At 39.1% G+C, this 23,474-nt stretch overlaps 1 protein-coding gene and 1 long non-coding RNA gene across 6 annotated transcripts in view; one reads left to right on the top strand and one right to left on the bottom strand.

Moving 5' to 3' along the window:
* Positions 1 to 23,474, top strand: part of BACH2 (BTB domain and CNC homolog 2) — a 355,806-nt gene that overhangs the window by 96,315 nt on the left and 236,017 nt on the right. The gene's annotated exons all lie outside the window — the stretch shown is intronic.
* LOC109263417 (uncharacterized) lies at positions 1,203 to 20,397 on the bottom strand. Its single transcript, XR_002078195.2, has 3 exons — positions 20,201 to 20,397; positions 1,459 to 1,530; positions 1,203 to 1,315 (listed from the first exon to the last, which is right to left on the bottom strand). It is a non-coding gene; the product is annotated as an uncharacterized LOC109263417 (long non-coding RNA).

The raw sequence follows: 23,474 nt of genomic DNA on the forward strand, positions 1-23,474 counted from the left end.
GCCATGCTGTGGTTGTATAGTCTTACGGATATGTCACTGTGTTTGTCAGAGGCTTCTGGTTGACTGAAATATTGGTTGCTAATATAACTGCCTTGGCATGAATGTTGGAAGATTGAGGCTCTGGAGCCAGACTACCTGGGTTTAAATATCAGCCCTTCCAGATACTAGCTTTGATGGTCTTGGACAAGGGGCTTAATTTCTCTGTGCCTCAATTTCCCCATCTGCCCATCTGTAAAATGCTGATGATAATAGTACCTACCTTGTAGGGTTGTCAGAAGGATGAAATGAATTAATATGTGCACCATATTAACTTAATATAGTACCTATCTACATTATAAGCATTTGACAAATATTTACTGTTGTTGTTTTTGATGTTGGGGACACTGTTGTCCCTTAGACATTTCTGCAAGAGAGTCTTAGGTGTATCTACAACATTTCCATTTATTCCTTGTTTGACTCGGCAAGTAGCAAGTGATTACCAGATGGGCACTGAGGGATGAACAATGAATGGGGCTTGGGTTTTGCCTGCAGCAGGTGACAGGCTTGGGGGGAGTGTGGCTAGTGGTTTTAATTAAATATGTACCAGAAACTCTGGAAGCACAGAAGAAACATCCAACCTTGGGAGATATGGAAGGGACAACATAGAGGAGGTGACATTTTGAGTCAGATCTTGATTGATAAGTGGTCATTTCTTAGACACAGAAGTAGGGCAGGGCATTCCAGGTAAAGGAAACAGGCTATGTTTAGGCACAGAAGCATATGAGAAAGTCTGGTGTGTTTAGAGAACAAAGAGCTTGGTACAGCAGGATTTCTCCTCAACACTGTTAACCTCAACACTGTTAACATTTGGACTGGGTAATTCTTTATAGTGAGAGGCTGTCTTCCACATTGAAGGATATTCAGTAGCATCCCCTTTCTCCCACTTGAGTTGTGACAACCAAAAAAACCCACACATTGGCATTGGCCAGTGTCCATCCCTTGGGGGACACAAATACCCCTGGTTGAGAACCACTGCAGTGGTGGAAGATGGTAGATATGAGTCCAGAGAAGGAGGTTAAGTGTCCAATTCTGAGAGCCACTGAAGGATCCAAAACAAGGGAGAGACATTTCCAGAGGTCTACAAGAAGAGGTTAATTTATCACATTAGCTATGGGTTGTGATGGAGTTGGACAGCTCTTTTAGACAGTGGCCTTCAAAAGGTATTATGGAGAAAGCCCATTTTGTTTGTTGAGATTCTTTTACTAAGAACCCTTTGCAGCGGTAATTTTTCTCATGGCCATTTGTTTAGTCTTCTCAGGGTGGCTGCATAACCCTACTAGAAGAGACCAGAAAATAATAAGCAATTGTTTTTCAGGGATTTTCATTTGGCTGAGTTAAGCCTAAGAGAAGGAAACCTTCCACCCACCACCCCCCCACCCCCACCCCCCACCCCCCGCCCCCATTGGCTTAAATACTTACCTTTAAGCAGTTTTTGAGAAGAGAGCTCTTGGAACACTGGAAAGTAGCAGGTATTCCACCCCAAGGTCACGACTGGAGAGTGGGGAAGAGAGGGGATTCATCACTGTGGTCTTTGCAAACCTTGGCTTCTATTAGTTAGAGTTTGGTATACTGAAATGCTAAGACAACTCTTGGGAAATCTCTGACTGGCAGGCACAGCTTGCTATGATGGCCCTGCCCTGAGTTTCTCCAGAGCAGCTCAAGGCCTGATGTCATGGTTTGGCTCTTGATACACAGCTGGGAACCAGACTCCTCAGACATTTCAAGTGTCTCAGTAGGTGTGTCTGTTGCTTTTGGGAAGTTATGTTCCGTCTAAGTGGCCCAATGAATGCTTTATTTTATGTTATTTTAATTTAAAGTAGTGATTAAGCATGATGTGTAACCTTCATAGGTCAGCATTTTTCTTATGGGTTTCTTGGCATAAGACAAAGAATAGATTACCCTCTGGGGAGGAAATAGATCTTCTCAGTGTAAGTAAAACCAGACAATCATCTCATCAATTAGGATATGTAAGTTAGAATGCTGGAAATATTTTTGTGGGTGTGATTGATTTTCTAGGTAGGTTTGTTCCTAGAAAGTTGGAGACATTTTAATTGTGCACTTTCCACTTACTTGGACATACACTCTAATAACTCTTTTTCCTTCCCAAACCCCTGCTAGCTTACAGGACACTTTAAATGGGGAGGTGTCAGGATGCAGCATGACAGAATATTCTAGGCTCCAGTGTAATTGCTGTGAAGTGACAGGGCAGTTCTGATCACAGTGAGGCATTGACATCTATCTCTCTTTGGGGTTATTTAGAGATGATCTCTCTAGAAAACAATAGGAATTGCCCCCATGGCCATTGGTCAAATGAATTAACCCTTTGTCTGCCTAATATAATCAGGCTAACCTGATAGTGAACTGCTGTCCACCAGGTAGGGCCATCATTACTCATATTCTTGAACGTCTATGTGTAGCAGAGTCTGGGGACACGCCAGGAAGGGGTACACTTCCAGCCCTCAGACAGCTAGCACACTGGTGCATCCTAATAAGATTAATACAGAGTAGATAGTGGATACCCCCACATTTATTCACCTTTTTAAGGCTTTAATGGTTGTACATTTTGGGCTTCATGTTCTAGCCTAACATGTTAGAGGAATTATGGGTGCACAAGTTTTCCCAGGCCACTCAGTCTCCCTAGCTCTCATCCAATCTTGAAGACCCATCTTTCCAAGTTCCATATTCTCCATAGATCTTTTTGTAAGAGCTGACTTTCCAATCTTTATATTGACCCAAAACTTTGTAATAAGGATTTAACTTTAAATTTTGTCAGAGGTTTCTATCCTCTCTACTTTCTCAGGCATTCTCTAGTTAATATGTATAAATATAGCTTTTATAATACAAATTTTTGCTAGTAAGAAGGACTATGTTATTTACATATCATCATGCTGTAAAGAAAGAATTTTAGTGTGTTACTTAAAAAATCATAGCCAAATGGGAGGCAAGTTAGACAGGATGGGATTTTGTAGAGGCAAACTGGGCAGAATGATGTACATTCAGTACATACCACTATGTTAGTTCCCAAAACCACACTAACAGGAAACAGTGTTCTGCTCTTGAAAGATATCTCTTCCTAGCAGCAACCTTGGAATTACAATTTTAAACTCTTTCCCTCATGGTCGTCATTTTCATGAAGGTGTATCACATGCTGTTGTCTGCCTTGAATTTATGAGGACACTCCATCTGATTGAAAATTAATCGATTTTTCCGTTATTATACAGAATGCCCCCCCACACACACACACAGTGAAAATGAATCTTCTTGAGAACTGTTTCTTCCTTCTCATGTTCAAATAAAGCCAGATCTGATTGCTATTGCTTGGACAAATGCCATAGCATCAAATGAAGTTGAGTAGTATCTCTTATCTCTCTTGGTGGGTGGATGCTATTGTTTTGCTTAATATCTACCCAACAGAATTTTTTCTCTGAATATTTTACTGTGCCAAGTTTGAGGCAGTTTCACCTTTACACTCAGATCAATATCTCTACAGTCAACTAAAGAGTAAAACTGAAATTGAGTTTCTGCCTTCGTTTAAAGTTTTTCTTTCTTGGCACCTCCTTAATACGAAGCAGTGAAATTCAGAACTCATCACTCCTGGCTCTCCACCTGGCATACACATGACTCTTGATTAAACATCAGCTCCCCCAACACACCCTTACCAAGTGTGTATTGTGTACCACGCACTGTGCTTGTGAGACATCAGTGAACAAAACAAAGGTCTTTGCCATCCAGAGCTTCTGTTCTGCCCAAAGTAAGGAGAGTCATCTTACTTCGGAGGTTTTAACGTTTCAACACACACCTAACATTAAAACTTTTTCCATTTTAAACTTCTTTCACTTGAGCAAGTTGACAGAGCTACTGGATGTGATATAAGGAATTGGTGACTAATAAACATAGAAGATTTTCTCTTCCCCTCTCTAGGACACTCTTGGTGGTATCACCAAATGGCCCATCTATATTGAGTGCATCTCCACCCTTGTTTTGCTGCAGGCAATGGCCAAGTCCCCTTTGTGGAAGACTTTGAAGAAATATTGCACACGTCTGAAACTAGGGACAGGGAAGAAAATGCAAATAAAAATTAAGTTATTCCTCCCTGGAATAAAGAAGGCCTTATTAATTTCTAGTGGTAGAAATTATAAAGGAAGAGAATGTATTTGACTATAGCCTCAAAATTTCTTTCCACCACGAGGCATTCTGAATTACCCTAAAGACAAAAGACATGCCAGAGCAATCTTTACAACATGTACGGCAGAGAGTTAAATTAGCTAATTTAGTAAGAGTTCTTACAAATTAGTTAAGATAAAGATGAGTACTCTGCTAGAAAAGGGGCAAAGAACAGAAAGATAAAAACCAATAAATGAAAAAATATAATCAAAAAATAACATAAGGAAATGCTCAACCTCAACAGTTATCAAAGAGATGCAAACTAAAGCAATGAAGTAGCATTTTCTACCTACACATTGATGAGGATTTGTAAAATGTACTCAGTGAAAGTAGGAATGAGACTCTCGGGCTCTCCAGACACAGTGAAAGAACATATTTCTCAAGGGAATTTAGACAATGTGTATCAAAGCCTCAAAAATATACACACCTTTCGGCTTAGAAATTCCATTTCTATAACAGTTACCCAAAGACCATTGCCATGGATGTGTGCAAAATTTGAGCTAAGATATTCATCACATATTATGATAATAGTAACTATAAAAGTAACAACTGTGGTACAGCCATACAATAAAAATACCAGGGAGGGATGAAGGAATATTTAATGACATAAAAGCATGTTTTAAATAAACTGTGGAGAAGGCAGGTTATATAACAATATGTATAGTTTTATTATTATCTCATTATTTATTTATGTTTATTTATTTACTTTTGAGAGAGAGATAGAGAAAGAGAGCAGGGGAGGGGCAGAGAGAGAGAGAGGGACAGAGAGAGAATCCCAAGCAGGCTCTGCCCTGTCAGCGCAGAGCTTGATGCAGAGCTTGAACTCACAAACCATGAGATCATGACCTGAGCCAAAACCGAGAGTCAGATGCTTAACCGACTGAGCCACCCAGGCATCCCTCATTATTTCATTTTTAAAAAACATACATGTCTGCCCACAGAAAAGAAAGTTGCAGATACATCATAATATTAAGAGCATTATCTTCTTTTTGCTTGTATGTTCTAAATTTCTTTTGCAATGTACTTTCTTTCATACTAAAAATAATATATAAAAAGACATTAAGTTATATTTAAGATATGAACTTCACTATATTAAAAAAATTTGATGTTTATTTATGTTTGAGAGAGAGAGAGAGAGAGTGAGTATGGGGGAGGGGCATAGAGGAAACACAGAATCCAAAGCAGGTTCCAGGCTCTGAGCTCTCAGCACAGAGCCCGACGTGGGGCTTGAACTCATGGACTGTGAGATCATGACCTGAGCCGAAGTCAAATGCTCAGTTGACTGAACCGCCCCAGGTGCCCCAAACTTCATTATATTTTTAAATATTCATGATAAAAAGGCTGAAAGGATATTGCCCAGAAAGTTGGCAATGGTTTTCTCAGAGGGTGGGTACATGGTATGTATTTGTTTTTATTTTTAAAAATATTTTTCTGTATTTTCAACTTTCCCACCATAAGTAGTTGTATATATGATTATAAGTCAGGAAAAAAAGCAAGGATTTTAAAGGAAATACCACTTTAGTTGTTTTGCATTTGAGGTATGAATGGATGAAAGTATTTAGTGACAGATGAAAAGAAAAAAAGAGAGAGCCCTTGGGAAAAACAGAGGTTTGAACTTGGGAATGATTCTATTTGACGTATTACCAGAAAGGAGCTTTTTAATGTGCTAATGGTTTGGGGGCAATAGTAAAAAGAGAAATGCTCTAGAAAAAGATATTGTCCTTTGATTCAGTGACTCAAAACTTTTAAATGGCATTACATCATCTTACTCATTATGCGTCATTTCTTCATCCAGCTCTTCAAAAGACTTTGCTGATGTATACAAGTTTAGACCAGTGGTTCTCAAACTATGGTTTGGGAACGCCTGGGGAGCCCATTCACAGCCACCTGCAAGGTCAAAACTACTTTCATAATAATATTAAGACTTTTTTTTTTTTTTTTTTTTTTGGCCTTTCCAGTCTCTTGAGTATACATTCAGTACAGTTTCTCAAGAGGCTACATGGCATGCAATGACATTCATCCCTGTGGTGGCTGTTGAGATGTATGCTTGTGTTTTCATGTTCCAAATATCGCAGTTTTCATTTTTAATAAGGTGAACATTGATAGAAATAACTGACATAAACAGAAGTTCCTTAAAGTCTGCAGTAATTTTTAAGCATGTCCTGAGATAGGAGTTTGAGACCCAGTAAGCTAGACTGTGCCTATGTCCTGTATTTGGCAGTTTTTGTTCTTTTTTCAAAATATTTTTTATTTATTTTTTGGGAGAGCACAATTGAGGGAAGGGCAGAGAGAGGGGGACAGAGGATCTGAAGCAGGCTCTGTGCTGACAGGCTGCCAGCAGCAGGACCAATGTGGGGCTCAAACTCACAAACCATGAGATCATGACCTGAGCCAAAGTTGGATGCTCAACTGACTGAGCCACTCAGGTGCCCCTTGGTAGTTCTTATTCTAAGAAGCTGGACCCTGGACTGTGAGCAGTAAGTGCCCTGGACATTATAGCACATCTGTTCTCACCTTCTACATCTTTAAGGAGAAAATGTCCTTAGTCCTTATTTAAAAAAAAAAAAAAAAGGCTTTATAGAGTTGGGGAGGCTAAATGGAACATTGTTGGCATAAGGCCAGTGTAGCACCTGTGTTACATGTAAGTCAAATTCTGCTAAATGTGGGGTGTATAGAAATGATGAAATTGGACCTCTGTTCTCTTTCATGTGCATCACACTGGCAGATTCAGTGAATTTTTAGGAAGAAAACAGGAATATAATTCCCTTCTTAGAGGTATGGGAGTGCAAACTCCAATATAATGTAGTGGATAGTCGATTGGATATGAAGTAGGAAGTAAGACAAATGTAAAAGAATGAACTGAATATGCTTATGCTTATTTGTTGTTAAAATATTTGCATGTATATTGTTTGTTTGTGCATGTAAATACAGATAAAACATACATGCTATTTGAGAAATGCTTCCTGTTACACGTAGAATGATCTCTGGATACAGTCATTTCCACCATGGAAGCAACATTGACGTTTTTATGTCAGTACCAAGGCCTCGCCTCCTTTCTCCTTAACAGAAGCACATTTCAGTTGGTCTCCTAGGTGTGCAGCCCACCTCTGAATTTCAGAGGAGCTCATGGTGGAACAGCGTTCGTGGCCCATTCTCTGAGAAGCAGTCTTCATGGTCCAGGGTATACATTGGGAATCTGAACTTTTCTGTCCAGAAAATTTGAGCACCAGATGAATAATGCTCTGGTGCCTCTGGAAGTCAGCGCCAGCCCTAAGGCCACGCTCACCCACTGCAGGATTCACGTGGACATGACAGTACCTTGACTTGAGGGTGGAGGTGTCAGTGGCCTGACTTAACAGCTCCCAGTCATGTCAGAAAAGATGAAGGAGCATCTGAACAGGTAGGAGGCAAATTAAGGCTTTGGAGTGGAAAGGCTGGACTTCTGGTTTAAGATCATAATGGCCCCACAGCAGGAGAAGAGATATGTTTTGACATGACTGTAATATAATTTCAAATCTGAGAGGACTAGTTTTGAACCATGATAAGCCCATTGAAATGTGGCCATAGTTACTGACCATAAAATAGGTTTCACCTGAAGGAAAGAGGCTATTCAATTTCACCTTGTTTTCTTCAGTGGCACTTCACACACATTGTGATTGTTGGTTTTGGGATCTTGTTCATCCCTATTTCTTGAAGATTTAAGGAATAGCGCCTAGGATTTTCTTGATTATTACAAGTTTTTGCACTCTTAATTGACGAACTGCCCCATGCCAGCCTTCATGTGGAGCTTTAATTAAATGTTGACAGAACTGGTGGGTTCTCGTTCTGCATCACCATAGTGAACTAAGCCCACACAAGCCCACAACATAATTAGACAGGTTCTTTGGACATGTGATGTGTGCTGGGACCTCTCTCTTTGATGCTGTTGGTGGCCAGGTTCCTGTAACAAAGAGGCCAGTGAATTCTGACCTTTGTGAATCTGTCTTCCAAGTCCTCAACCCTGCCCTTTTTCTCTCAATTAGTAGGTCTTAATGGGTACAATTAAGTTACATCCTATTTAGTTAATTGGTGATTGGAACCATAACTATTTAGGTACTTAATCTGTGGCTTGTCCATCTTTAGAATATTAACAAGCAAGTTGAGTTGCCCGATGTTGAGAACATCTCATCTCAAACAATGGTATTGCTGTGTATAAGGCGAAATGCATAACTGAGAGGTTACTTCCAACCCAGCTTATTAATTTCAGTGTAATACTTCAAATTGTCCTTTTTTCCCCTCTCTGTTTTTTTTTTTTTTTTTTTTTGTCATACAGTGGTCTTACAGCACGTAGCTCTTTGCTCGTATTCTTTCCAATTCCCTTTTTTGTCTTTTGTCTCTATAACATAAGCCTGACATTTTTTTCTATAAGATTTTTCCAGAGAACATTGTGCTTTTGAATATATGTGCACCATTGGCTTCATTCTTAAAAACCACATAATGGGTGATAAAATTAATAAATGCGCTAGAGAAGGAGAGATGCCTGTTTAGAGTATATAAAACTACATTATTTTGCAGACATTCCTCAGTTAGTGTTCAGAAGACGTACTTCTAGTCTCTCATAAATGGCAATGTTTAGCTTTTAATGAAAAAAATTAGATTTTACTAATCACAGCTTATATGTTCTTCTAGGTTATTTATTTGATTGTCCTTTTTTTATGGAATAGTTTTGTAACTTCTTACCACCCTCAGATTTTCACAAAATGGCATTATCCTGAGAGGCTAGTCTCCATTAGATATAAATATAAGCACTTGATTAAGATACCCAGCCCTAGCCAGAGAGATAAAGTGTCATCACATGTCACAGTGATCAAGGAGCACCTGTTAATTAGGACAATAGAATCACTGCAGTGAGTTTTGCAGGAAAACAAAGGTTGAAGTTAGCAATATCTGCATCTTTTGTTTTTTCTGAAATCCATAAACAATTTGTTGTGACAGCTCTAGGCTGGGATTATGGCATTTTGGATGGGGTCTGATTATAGCTAAAAATAGATGTGTGTATTGAAGATCAGAAGAGGAATATTAACAATTGAAATTTTGTGAAAGACGGATGCTGGTTCATTGTAATAATTTCCCCAAAGGCACATTAGTAATGCTGCTAAATACAGACTTTAATAGACTTTAATAGTGTGTACTTTAGAGGCCTGATACACAAAGGAATAATGTATAAAACATTCATTATGGAAAATTGCTACCTTTTTTATTTAATAAGAAATCTGTTGAAACAAAACTATTGCACTGCCTGTGGCATTATGTTCCTGGGTATTAGCAGACTGAAGAATAATTGCCACCATCTTTTTTACATTTTTTTTTTTACCTATTCTAATCAAGTTGCAATTATATTTACTTATTTGTTCCATGAATGAAAATGGGGATTAAAAAAAGAAGTATTTGCATTGGATGGACGCTTGTTCAAATTGTGGCTCAGCCTCCCATTACCTATGTAATCTTGGGCACGTACGTTACCATCAAATTCCATTTCTTCTCTTGCACACTGGGGATTGCTCTACTTACCTTGGAAGGTCATGGTCAGAGAAGTTAAATGTTGACGTGGTGGAGGCTCCATATAATAGGCATTCAATAAATGGCTTCCTATTATGGTTACTTTCTACATCTATTTCTCTTTACATTGCTTGTTTCTATGGATGATAGTTGTTGGGGAGGGGAGAGCAGGAAGGGGGCGAGAGTAAGAAAAAGCAATTAAAAAGAAGCCTCGGTAAGCAGCTCTGTCGCCAAGCCTTGCATTGGATTTCAATTTGATTTTAATGTGCTGCTGCTGAGAGCCATGCTGTTGAAAAAGAGAGGAGAGTAAGAAGCAGATGCTCCGGGAAGAACAGTGGAGCATTTATCTCTTTTAATGAGATAACATCATTAGAGTGACAAAGTGCAGTGAATCGATACTCGAAATGGACTGGTGCTATCTTCCCAAAGTGTGCCGATTGTTATACTTCACAGCCTTAGAATCTGCTGAATCACGAATTCTGTCTTCTCTGTTATTGGAGCCACCGACTTTGATCTCACAGAATGGATCCACACCTTAGGGAATCTCCACAAGAGCAGGAACACGGACTAATTGGATAAATGAGAAAAATCCAGGGTGATTTATAAGTTGCCCTGTAATCAGCGAACCTCAGAGAAAAGGAGGTTGGGCTTCTTTTTTTCCCTTTGGCTTTAAATGGCCGTGCATCCTAACTCTTGTCCCCTCCGCCCGCTCTCCTTGCTCTCCGTCTGCTTCTTGGTGTAGTGTCAGAAACACTAATCATGTCAGACTGTGACACTGACAGCCCTGACATTCACAACAAAGAGACAAGAAGGAGAGAGAGAAAGAGAGACCTCGGAGGGGGAAGGTGAGGAAAAGCAGCAGGGGAAGTAGTTTTTCTTGCACATAAAACCCATAGCTGCAAAACCACCAGTGTTCTGGATATATCACATCCAAGGAAAATTAAAGAAGGAGCGAGGTGAATTCTGATGGAGATAAAATTAGGCTGGGAAGATTTTGTGCTACTATATTTTCCCTCTTAGATTTCAGTGTGTAGCCTACATTATAGTTGGCTGTGGCTATGATTTCTTCTCACCAAGAAAAAAAAAAAGCTATTAAAATATTCCTTTTCCTTTCCCTACCCCAGTTTTTCTCTTTGAAACAAAGCAAAGTTAAGCACAGATCTTAGCAGGAAGTGTATGCTCTCTAAGGTTTTCCATTGACCAGATTCCCATGGTTTAATCTGAACAATAGCTGCTTCAGGAAAGAAGTCATTTGTGAGAGATGTTTTCTGACCGTGACAAAGCAGACTCGGGGACTGTTCAGTGTCATCCCCCCACTGCCTTACCTTGGCCTCCCCAGCACCTGTCAGCTGCAGGAAATGCTTATGTTACTGGGCAATTTGGAGGGGGCTGACTATGGCCAGGCCTTCCAAACACCCCTGAGGTTTCTCTCTCCCTCAGGCACTTTTTTCCATTTGGAGTTATTCTGGTGAATGGTCACAGGTCTCTGTCTTGGATCAGTCATGACCTGGAAACCTGCTGCCACAGCTCACATGTGTTTTGAATCCAGATGCTGTGATCTAAATTGAGCTCTGAGCTCAGGCTGAATCATCCTAGCTTTTCTGTAAACACAAGAATCCAGCTGCCAGCTCAGCTTTTGAGGCATTTTGAATTAAAACTCTGTCTTAGGTAAGATATCCTTTTACTTTTTCATCACACAAGAAAAAAAAAACATAATCAAAAAATGGAAAATGATGTACTTTGTCATGTTAGTTACCTTATCATAAAGGAAGTACATTTTTTGTCTGTATTTGAGGACAAAAGGTCTTGGTTACATAGGGACTTCTCTTCAGATTGATTACAAATAATATTAATTGAGAACTCTGGAAAAAACTGAGCCCTCATTCTTGTCCTTGGTTCCCAAGTAAAACTCTATACACTTGGGCCACTTGGAAGAAATGCCCCTCTGAATTTATTAAAAAAAAAAAAAAATTAAGTGAATTATAACATCATTTACACTATGTATAGCAACCTTGACATTGTGATTTATTTAAAATTCTTGAGGCAATTCTACTTCTACTGGCAGAGGAGAGTACATTTGTACCCTGGGGAGGATTTGGGGAAATTACCCCAAAATATCTTCCTGTAAACTCACAATTTTTTTGAAGTTCCTTTTTATCCTAAAAATTTACATGGATTTTATATTCTGTGTGATATGTCCATGGTGGGTTTTTTTTTCATGTAAAATAACTTTAAAAATTACCTGCAAGTTAAATTACTTAGTTAAATATTATATCAGGTAATTTAGATGTTATAATGAATAAGCCCTCAAAATTCATGGTTTGACACCATGAAAGTTTGCTTTCTTACTAAAGTATCAATCCAGTGTAGGTCCTTATGGTCAGTGCATTGCTTTTATTCAGCAATTATTCAGGAATCCTGAACTCAGACTCCTTCCATCCTCCAGCCTTACCATCTGTATTAGGTTTCTAGAATGCTGTAGCTGGGTGCCTTAGATAACAGAAATTTATTGTCTCACAGTTCTGGAGGCTAGAAGTCCAAGATCGAAGTTGAGGACTGGTTCTTTCTGAGGGCTGAGAGGGAAGGATCTATTCCAGGCCTGTTTCCCTGGCTTGCAGATGGCTGTCTTCTCCCTGTGTCCCTTTGTACCATCTTCCCTCTATTCCTGCCGTGTCCAAATTTCCCCTTTTTATAAGGACACCGGCCATATTGAATTAGGGCTCACCCTATTCCAGTATGACCTCATCTTAACTACTTACACCTATAATGATCCTATTTTTGAATAAGGGCACTTTCTGGTGGTTAGGACTTCAACATATGAATGTGAGGTGGAGGGCACAATTCAACCCATAATGTCATCTACGGAGGCTTTTGATTGTCTGCATCTAGCTGGTGGAAGAGAAAGCACAAAGAAGGAGCATTCACTTTTTAATCGCCATAGCCTTGAAGTGACTTGGTGCTTTTCTCTTCATATTCTGTTGATGAGAACGAGTCACATGACCCCACCTGAATGCTGGGGGCTTGGGGTCCGTGGCTGAGTAGTGACTGGGCTAAGTGGCTCCAGGCACAGGTGTGTGCACATGAGCCATCCCATCATTCTAGGAAAAGATGTCGTCTATGTCCCATTTCTTCCAGTGCTCTTGAGCATGACCATCATAGGGCACTGAAAGAGGTTTCAAGAGTATCCAGGTTTGAAAATTCCATTCTGCCATGGCTATGAATGCTTTTCAATTAATGGTCCAAATAAATGAGTGCCTAAGGCTTGCTGTTTTGTTTTCATAAGAATCTAATATATTCTTCAGTGAATTTTATTTACAGTATTAATGGGCACCTTCTTTTCCTTATGAAACTAGTGAAATCCAAATTAATGAGGTTTTACTCTCAGCCAAAAATTTAACTTGTGGTTAGAATGATTTCCTACATTACAGTAACTTTTTTTTTTGTTACATGTTCTATTATTACTGAAAAATGATATGCATCCAAGAAGGGGAAAAAAGGATATTGTGAGTGCAGAGGACAGTTATATAACCTGCTGTACCAATCTCAAATGGCTAGACTTTAGTATTTAATTATAAAAGTCTTGTCTCTCCTATCAGGTTAGTCATTATTTCAAAAGTTGAACGTGGGTTTTATAAGTGACTAAGTAATTGCTTTGTATGTTCCTTTTCAATTACAGTAAGAAGTCATGAATTCTCTACATTTAGAACTGCTAAAAATTATTTAGATTTGCCTGTTGAATAGGTTTCTTCTAAAAAAGGACTCAGGAAAAAAATTTCCACTGTAAATTTTTGGCTTCTCAAAGTAATTTGTAAGAAATTTCCCACGAAAAAGATACTGATAGCAATTTGAAAAGGATAAGTAGAATGCAGTCTGAAAACTTGGTAGGTAGTGTGAAAACACATTAAAACCGCTGAAGCATAATATTTAATGTAGGCTTTTAGTCATGAAGTTCCATGTCAAGAAACCATTCTTTTACTGTTTTATTGTTCTGGTACTTTAAAACACCGATGTTATCTAAAGACTTAAATAAACCCATAAGTGGTACTATAGATTTCCTTTTGGTCAAAAAACATGACAGTGGTACTTTAGTAAAGGTAATCACTTGAATGATGACCTTTTAATTTTTAGTGGTAATGCTTTTTAATATGCCAAAATAAACTACATCAAGTATTGGAGTCATTTTAAGAATGAATTAAATCCTCACTCATTTAGACATTGTAAATTCAGATTTTGGAGAAGGGTCTAGGATGAAGTGTATCCTTTGCAGATTTTTGACAACTAATCATTATTTTAATTTGTTATAATAGACTATATTATTGCTAATTTTCACAGCCAATTTGCAAAACTTGATATTATTCCCACTTTGCAGATGGAGGAACTCAGGTCTTTAAGTAACGAGACCAATATTACACGTCTAGGTATAGAAGATCCAGTTTCTGAATTCAGATCTTACTGACTCCAAAACACAGGCACCTTTTCATTCTGTCACACAGCCTTGTAGGAGAATATTTGTTGAATTGAATTTGAACAATATTAGATGAATTTGCTAAGCTAAAAGTAAAATGCAGCATCCCAGAATGAATGTTTTAGTTTTGGAAAAAAAGCCATTTGCATGTGAACAAACTAATGTAGTAGTTAGAGATTAGCTCCATCTAATCATTAAAGCAGGTCTCTAGAACTTGCTAACACTTTAGTTAGTAGACTACCACTTCCTAAATAAATGAGCAGTCTATATATGATTCAGAATACTTCTTAAACATCCATTATGTGACTAACAGAGTTCTTTAGAACTCAAGTTAGGTTCCTGAAAACTAGTTTCTAATTCATGCTCTCACAGTTGCTCCCTCTCTGAATGTGCCACGTTATGCAGGTTTTATTGATTTGCAGAGGCAAACACAGAAAAAGGCAGCCTTGAACCAAGGGTGGGCCTGGCCTGAGGGCAAGATAAAGAAAAGCTGCCTATTTTCTAGTGACAAGCTCAGCTAGAACCCTAAGATAAAAGAAAGGTGTATTCCTCTGAAAACATTTCACCTTTTCACCTTTCCTAGCAACATGATAAGCCTGACTTCTGATGAAAAGGGTGATTTAGAGTTTTGAGGGGTGTCTATATCATTTTCAGTTTCATGCCATTTATGCTGTTCAGAGTTTCTGCTGTGTGACTGTGGCCAAGTCATATCACCTGTTTGAAACAGGTATGTATGAGGAAGCAGTGGGAGTGGATCAGAAGTTGGGTGTCTGTAAAATGCTAAAAATTGAGTCCCATATTTGGCATGCATATACATTTTTCTGGAGAGAATGGTTCATAGCTTATTATTACATCATATCCTCCAGGGCCTCAGCACACAAAGAAATCTATAGGCCAGATTATCTCTGAAGTCTATAGGGACTGTAGCATTCTGGTTTTCTATAAATTTTATTGTGCACAGGCTATCGTGGACAGTTTGGATGAGAAAATCTGTATTCTGTCTATCTACAATATGACATGTAAGGGAAACTTGGAGTGTTTTTATTGTAGACTCCTGCTTCTCTATTCTCTAAGATGAACGTTCTGTGCATTGTAAATGTTCAATAAATGTTTGTGGATGCTGACAGAATTCTGTTATTAGCAGAATAGTCGATTAGTTAGAAGTGAGTTACAGTGTTGAATGAACATTTTTTTGTAGTCATCTGCAGTGGTAGTTTAGAGAATCATATAAAATAGCACCTTTTTTAGAGCACATGGGTGGCTCAGTCAGTTGAGCGAGCGTCTGAATTTGGCTCTGGTCATGATCTCACAGTTCCTGAGTTGGAGCCCACATTGCGTTGGGCTTTCTGCTGTAAGCACAGAGCCCACTTCAGATCCTCTGTCCCCCTCTCTCTCTGTGCTTCCCCCTCCCCCCCCAAGCAAGCCTCTGCCCTCTCTCTCTCTGTCCCTCCCCCTCTTTCCCTCTCCCCCATGCGAGTGTGTGCACACATGCTCTCTCAAAAATAAATACACGTTTAAAAAATAAAAATAAATGAAATAGCACCTTGTTATTTGGAATCTCAGTTGAAATTGTTATGCCCAAAGGATGTGCAGAGTTACTAGAGTGATTCCCACAGTGAGGAAGCAGAGGCCCAGAGGTATGATGCCGTACAGTTGCTCCTGCTTCGGTTCTTTTGTGGTCCCACCTTCAGTGTAAGCACGTTGTCCTCCCAGAGAGCCTTCTCATGTGTCATGGCTCAGCAGATTCACCCGCCTAAAGCAAGAGCCCTATTGCTCAGCGAATAAACAGAGGGGAGAGTAAGAAAAGCACTCTAGCACCTCCTCCTTTGGTGGGGAAGAGAAAGAATTAAAGAGCATCCCTGTCCAGCTGTTCAGTTTGAATCTAAAGGAAGTCCACTTTTGAATGTGACTCATGCATTCACTGTATTGGAACAACACGCTGCTCTCTCCAGAAAATTCCAGTTCCTTTAAAGCAAATAAAAACAGCATTTCTTGGATGCTTAGATACGCCTTTCAAAAAATTAGTGATGTTTACCTACATTACTTCTCTCCAGAAATTGTATTTCATTTTTTTTTTCTGTTGGTGGATTTTAAAAATTTACATTTCACTCCTTAACATGAATGTCTATGTGTGTTTGTGTGGCAACCATTTACTCTCTCAACTTCTGTTTAAAGTTTAGCTGTGTTTTCTTTGGAAACTTTTTAAAAAGAGAATAATAATGGTAGGCCACAGTAATATTGTTTGTCTTCAAAGTTGCTACAAACAATCACACTAAGATTTATTTTCTGGGCCAGGCCTGCAATTCAAAGTCAAAAGGAGGCCAGATGTTCACAGCAAGGCTGATTTTATTTTGGAAGCTAATTTTATTTTATTTATTTGTTAATTAATGCTAAAAGCATACTCAGAGAGGCTCCTTTTAGTGCCTTTTTTTTTTTTTTTTTTTTCATTTTAGGACCACCAATTCTGATTATAGCTATTTAACCTGAAACTTTCATGAGTATAAATCACTTTTTAGAGTTGTCTGGGCTGGATTGGTAGTATGAAGTAACTATCAAATTTTTCAATAGAACAGAAAAAAATATAAAATATTTACTATATTCTTTGAGTTTATTAGGATAAGTTTACAAAGTATCAGTGCCTGTTTTAGTCATGAATGAGTACACAGTATGGCACATAGTTTTCTACAATGTATATTTATGTATATATTTTTAATAGATGTAAATATATTAGTGCCCAGGTACCAAATAATGAACACCCTCAAAATTTGAATTTCAAGGAACAGTGGCAGAAAATATCCTCACTTGAAACTGAAACTCTCAAACATCAATATAAAAATGGCTGAGATTAACTATGTGTAAAATTCCCAGAAGGTAATCCACACTGAGACAAGCCCACGGCCTGTCTACTCATTTTTTCATATCCCATCGACACAAATCAAAATAAATGTAGATAATGTTAACTAAACTTAACATTTTGGAGATTATAACATGTTAATATCAGAAGCACACCCTTAGCTTTGGGTCTGTGTGGCAGCCACCAAAAGAAGTTGGGGGACCTGAAAATTGTAGAGATGTCCCTGATTGTTGCAGACCAATTGGCCACTATGTATTGCCAATACATTTTAAGTCCATAGGTTTGGTGAAATCAACCTAGGATCACTAGGTCCCTTGCCAGCTCTTCTGGACTTAACTTTTCCGCAGAGACTCCTGACCTCAGCATTGAGGACTGGGCTCTGCCAGAAACTCCACTGGTCCTCTCTATGACCTTGGCTGAGGCCCTGAGTCTCTCCAGGCTACAGCCTCCTCAGCTTGAACATGTACACAAAGGTACTTCAAAGGTTTGTCATAAGGGTTAAATGAAATCACTAATGTGAAAGTGGCTAGGTCAGATTCTGACCCCTGGTAGGCTCTCATTAAATGTTTTAATTAAGTAATAATAATAAACTTGCCCCAATATCACATTCTTCTGGGAAGTTCTGTTTCTCAGCACAAACTGATAAGTAAGCATTCCAAGTAATCTGTCAGTCTGCCTTTTATGACTTTGGGTAGAATGAACAGTCTTTATGTGAACAAACTATTTCTTTCATGCAAACCTGAGACCTCAGTGGGCCTGGCCTCCTTATGACCTGTGAGTTGCAGGAGGAAATCACGAAGAAGAGACTGTCCGAAGCATTATTCAGCTGGCCTCTACTTAATTCCTACAAAATGGATAGTAGTCCTTGTCAGAGTTTTGTAGATTGGGTTGAAGAGTTGTGTGTGTGTGTGTGTGTGTGTGTGTGTGTGTGTGTGTGTGTGTGTTTAAATAAGACCAAAAAACTAAATATGTGCATGTACTATAGCAAATGAAAGAAATATGAATCCCACTCACAATATATTTTTCAGATGCTGTTAACCGGGTTTATTTTTACTTTGACAGATACTTCCGTTTAGGGGGTGCTTTCCACAGGCAGATTGTATTGTGCAATAGAAAATTCGGTAAATTTTGCCTCTAGATTTCCTCCAGATCTCTCAGGTGACCACACCCAAGCCTCAGTTTTGCCATGTTCTTAATAAGAGACATGAGTTATTACTTCAGTGAATGATCTTAGTTTTTCCCTCAGGAGACTTTTGTTGGAGAATTTGTAATCATTTTAATAAGACATCGTGCGTAATATAGGGGAAGACCAACTGTGTATATGCAGCAGGCTCAAATTAAAAGTGATGCAATTATATTTATGTCTTACTTTTGATTTCTGACTTCATTAGCTCCCTGAAGTCAACATGTCCTTAGTGGTTAAGAGTTAGTACCCTGGGCATCATCACCTGGGTTCAAATCTCAGCTCTGCTACAGAGGAGCTGTGAGATCTTGGACAACCTCCCTAGCCTCTTCCTAAACCCATCATCTCTACAATACTGATGAAAACACCTACCTCCTGGAGGTTCTTTGAAGATCGTGACCATATAAATGTAACATTAAGCATCTGGTGAAAAGTTGACAAATGGTAGCCATTGTGATGGGAATGAGGGAGGGGTGATGCAGAGTTCTCAAAAGTGACTTTTCTGTTTCAAGTTAATAAACACCTGGGATTTCACATTTGCCTGCTTGTCTATTTCATGATAACCTTGAAAGGAACTGACTCATTTGGGCCACATTTGATACACTGTATTTTAAATTTCTAGTAAGAATATCAACTCCGAATACTGGCAGTCCTTTGTATCTTCTTGCAGCTACTACACTAAAGAAATAAGAAGCTACTATTTTTAGATAGCAAGGTCTATCTTGAGAGTGACTTAAGATGTTACAGTAACCTTGCTTATATTTTGGGGGAATCATTAGGAAAGGATTTGAGGGGTCTAGAAAACACTGTCAATGGACGCTTCTTCATTGTTTATGGCTCCAGTGTTATACAAGTGGTTTGACTTAGTTCTGTTTGGGTTTGGTTTTGTTTCTTAAGTGGAAAAACTTTTTTGCGTCTCTATTTTATATTAATTCCAGGGGCTGAGTCAGTGCTGAGTACAGTAGTTGAATTAGTATTGAAATCAAACTCTAATCCTGAGGATTACATCCATTATGTAACACTGAAGTGGGCTTGAACAGAGAAAATTCCAGTACTGTTTCTCTCTCCACTTTAAATATAGTAGAGGCCAGTCTTCCCTATGAATGTACATGCTGCATAAAAAGTCGTTTTTTTAAGAGGTTTTAAATTTGGAGAAAGGATGTATGTTCTTATTCTGCGTTCCTGTCCAGGCATCAGTGACAGTAAGGAATTTTCCAAGCTGGCTACCAGAGTGAATAAGAACCACGTGCATTTGTATAAGTATCATAAAAATTATGTTCTATCTGCATTTTTAATTAAGCCAAACACTGCACAGAATTAGATACAGCCTTTGCTCTCTAAGAGTTTAAATGTAAGACAGAAGATACTAATGGGTGTGTACATGAAGACAAATTCATGTTAATATTTAAGCCTTAAGGATGGTTCTATTTTGTACTTTTGCAGCCACTCCCCAACCTAGGTAACCCATTCATGAATTATCCATGTCAATTCATTCATGAGATTTTTTTTTTCAATTAAATAACTTGTGTTTTTCTATTAGTTTCTGTAACTAATGCAAGTTCATTTAGAAAAAGTAGAAAGTGAAGTATAAAGAAAAAACAAAAATCACATATAATCCTATCACCTAGAGTAGACTATCCAGTGTTATATTTTAGTGGCATTTTTGATGTATCTTTTAAAATGTATCTATATATTTTCCATAACAGAATCTATGTGTGCAGTTTTGCTTTGTGCTATTTTCACTTACCATATCTTTGCATGTTTTCTATTAAATATTTTCTAAAACCTAATTTTAGCAGTGCTGTGATTGAGTATAATTTGAAAGTTGAGACTCCAGCTTCTGATGCCCTGAAACAGTCATTTAATGTATAAAAAGTCAGAGGACCAATCTAACTGTTCACAGCCCATCCAGACCTGTTTCCGAAACAGCTATTGTTCACCTAAAGTAGAAACTCACCCGGTTCTGCATATTTCCTCGGGCTGGGTTGTTGTTCCATGTCTGTCTTTCCTCGTTGACTTATCAGGCTCCATGCACACATGCACATTTGTTTATAGCAGTCTTCCTGATATGCAGCCACGGCGTGGGTTTTGGAAAACTGCCTAGTTACATACCATTCACACCAGCTGACATTCAGCTTCTGGTAGCTAATTGGATACTCTTAACTCCTTCCATCTCCGAAGAGTTCACCCTATAGTGCCACCAACCACAGATCTAACACACCCACTAATTCTCTGGGTGTTTATATTCATGCACACTTAGGAAAAGAGGCATTGTGAAAGGATTGAGGTCACTTGTAAATATCACCAACTCTGTTTGCCACCCCCTCAGCCACACCATAAACAACTGCTTGAGTCCATATTCCTTCAAGTTTAAGATGATGCTTCTTGAAGCACCTTGGAAGCAGATGGAATCTGAAGGGGTTTCTAAGGAGTGACAGAGACCAGTCCCCACCTCCCAGCGGATAGATGTGCTCTCTGGGCTGGGGTTCACCCTGTGTGTTAGGAAGAGTTGTTTTAGCATCCCTAAAACCATCCGCTTTAGAAAACCTCATCTGGTCCTTCCACTTTACCCCAGAAGCCTGCCCTTCTTCATGCCTCTTCTGTTTCTTGTGGAGAATGAGCATCAGAAGAGAAAGCCCGGGCTGGCTAAGTAGTAGCGAGGGAATACGAAGAGGCAGATGGAGGGAGGTTATGCAAAGTAGTAAGATTGCACATGAATATTGGATGAGGTTCAGAATCTTTCCATTATCTCTGCAAACACTCACCTTTTTTTTTTTCCAGAAAAGATTTTTACTCCCTTACATCAAACAACCTTCCTTATATGCAGGAATCAAAAGAGGAAATACTCACAATAACAGCATACCAGGAAGGGGGGAGCCCGGATACAGAGGATATGTTAAAGTGACATTCGTTCTATTTACAAATATCTCCACTGAGCATGTTTCAGTGGTTAATCAGAGCTTTTTTGCCTGGCACTTGCTAAAATGATATCATTATCTTGCTTGCTGTTTCAGCAGTTCCAGAAATACCTTGCCTGTGGGTCAGGGTACTTGGTTTCATATAAACAACTCATAGGAGCCCTTTATAATTTCAAAAAGACAGGTAAAAAGAGAAGCAATAGCTATACAAGTAACATGGAGGGGGAAAAAAAGAAATTGGCAACATTCCTCTCCTAACACAGACACTGAGGGAAGGCGTTTTCTGACACCTCTCATGATTAAATAGGGTTTTTTTCCCCCTCCGAATACACTGAATTTAGTTTCTCAGGAGACTAAGGCAACTTTGCAACTCCTGTGGGAGACCATGAGGTACAGGCTTAATTGCTTCATGGATGATGTGAAGTCTTGGAATGAAAACTAGCCATCACTCATTAACTGGTTCAGCTTAGTAAACCTTGACAGCTAGCAGAATTCAGCCAAACATCCTTGATTACGGGCAGCTCACAGAGGCCCAGGAGTTGGTCAGGATAAATTGCAGAGTAGAATGAGTTAACTTCAGTACATCAGTTTCCTCTGTTTGAACTTATCCTTCTCAGACCTAAGGATGACTGAAAATGGGTTAACCACATGCTTTTCCTGCTTTCAGTGGTGGCAGTAGGAACAAATAAATGACCATTTTCTTAACTGGGTACTGTTCATGTTTATTGACAAGAATTATTACATTCTGTTAAAACTTTTTGGCTCGCTTAAGTCTATTGAAATAAGACATAGAGGTATTATTAGGATGTTCGAGTGTCACAGATCTTGTTTCTTACAGGGTCATACAGTGAGCATTTTTCGATATGGACATGTAATCAAGTCACAAACTCCACGAAAAATGATCTACTGCAAAATCAGTATCAATGTAAACATACATCAGGGTAATTGATTTGCTGTTTGCTTCATACCATGGATCAGATAATGTGTCTGAAAGCAAATGCATTCGAAATATTTGAAAATGTATTCTCAAAGTGTTTGAAAAGTAAAATGTCCCCCATTATTATTTCTGTATATGATCTCACACTTGGGGGAGCGCCTGGCTGGCTCAGTTGGGAGAGCATGCGACTGTTGATCTTGGGGTTGTAAGCTTGAGCCCCACGTTTGGGTGCAGAGATTACTTAAAGCCAACATTTGAAAGGATTTTTGGAACTTTGGGTAGCTTATCCTGCTGTTCCCGAGTTGGGAAGAGGCAAGGATGAAGATACACCTGTATGAGTTGTATCATCTTCCCTAGTAAAGATTTAGTTAGATATTATTTAAAGGCAAGATTCTTGGCCTTGTACACAGAAGTTCACATGTTGATTTGCCTGTCTTGGACCTATTATTCGTTCACCTTGTGAATCAATAAACTCCCAGTCTCACGGTTCTGCGGAACCGATGTTTTATTGAAGGCCTTCGATATGCCAAACTCCATGCTCACCCAGCACTAGGGCAAGGTGAGGTTGAGAAATGGTATAGAGATAAATAAGACACTGTACTCCTGGGAGTCCAGTAGGAAGGTCAGCCTCTAACATCACAATCAAAGCAGAGGTAAGAAGTGCTGAGAGATGCTATCCTAACCAGTGTGGGTGTGCAGAGGTGAAGCGGGTTCTGCCTAGGAAGTGCAGGAAAACCTTGATGCAGCAAGTGGCACTTGAGCTACATCTTGAAGGAAGACTGCAGAGGAGTTTCCCAGGCAGAGAAAAAGAGGAAGGGGCTTCCAGGGAGAGGGACCCGTGTGTGACAGGCCTAGAGGGGAGAAGTGCATTGCTTGCTCAGAGATTGTCAACATGTTTCCACCTCTAATTTATTTAAGACAAGAAAAAAAAAGGTGTCTTTGACTCAAAGATGAACAGATCAATAAGAATTTCATAGCAGTGGTGATTAAAATTATGTATCTATGAAACAGAGGGCTGCTATCAGCCTCAACCAAAAGACTTGTAACTAAGCTCTGTCTACAGTATCAATCATGCTGTACTAGAAATGAGAAGTTTGAAGGAAAAACAGTTGTTTTGAAAAGAGCTCCAGAGGTCCACGAGTAATGGTCTGGAACCCCATCTTTTTGTTAGTTTGTTTTTTAAAGAGAGCGAGAGAGATCACGGGAGGAACAGAGGGAGAGAGAGAGAATCTTAAGCAGGCTCTGTACTTAGCACAGAGTCCGATGTGGGGCTCTGTCCCACCACCCTGGGATCATGACCCAAGCTGAAATCAAGAGTCAGATGCTCAAGTGACTGAGCCACCCAGATGCCCCTGCAGCCCCATCTTAAAGCTGCC

Source organism: Panthera pardus, unplaced genomic scaffold (assembly GCF_024362965.1).
Source record: "Panthera pardus isolate Hobbes unplaced genomic scaffold, ASM2436296v1 HiC_scaffold_17, whole genome shotgun sequence".
Taxonomy (NCBI): domain Eukaryota; kingdom Metazoa; phylum Chordata; class Mammalia; order Carnivora; family Felidae; genus Panthera; species Panthera pardus.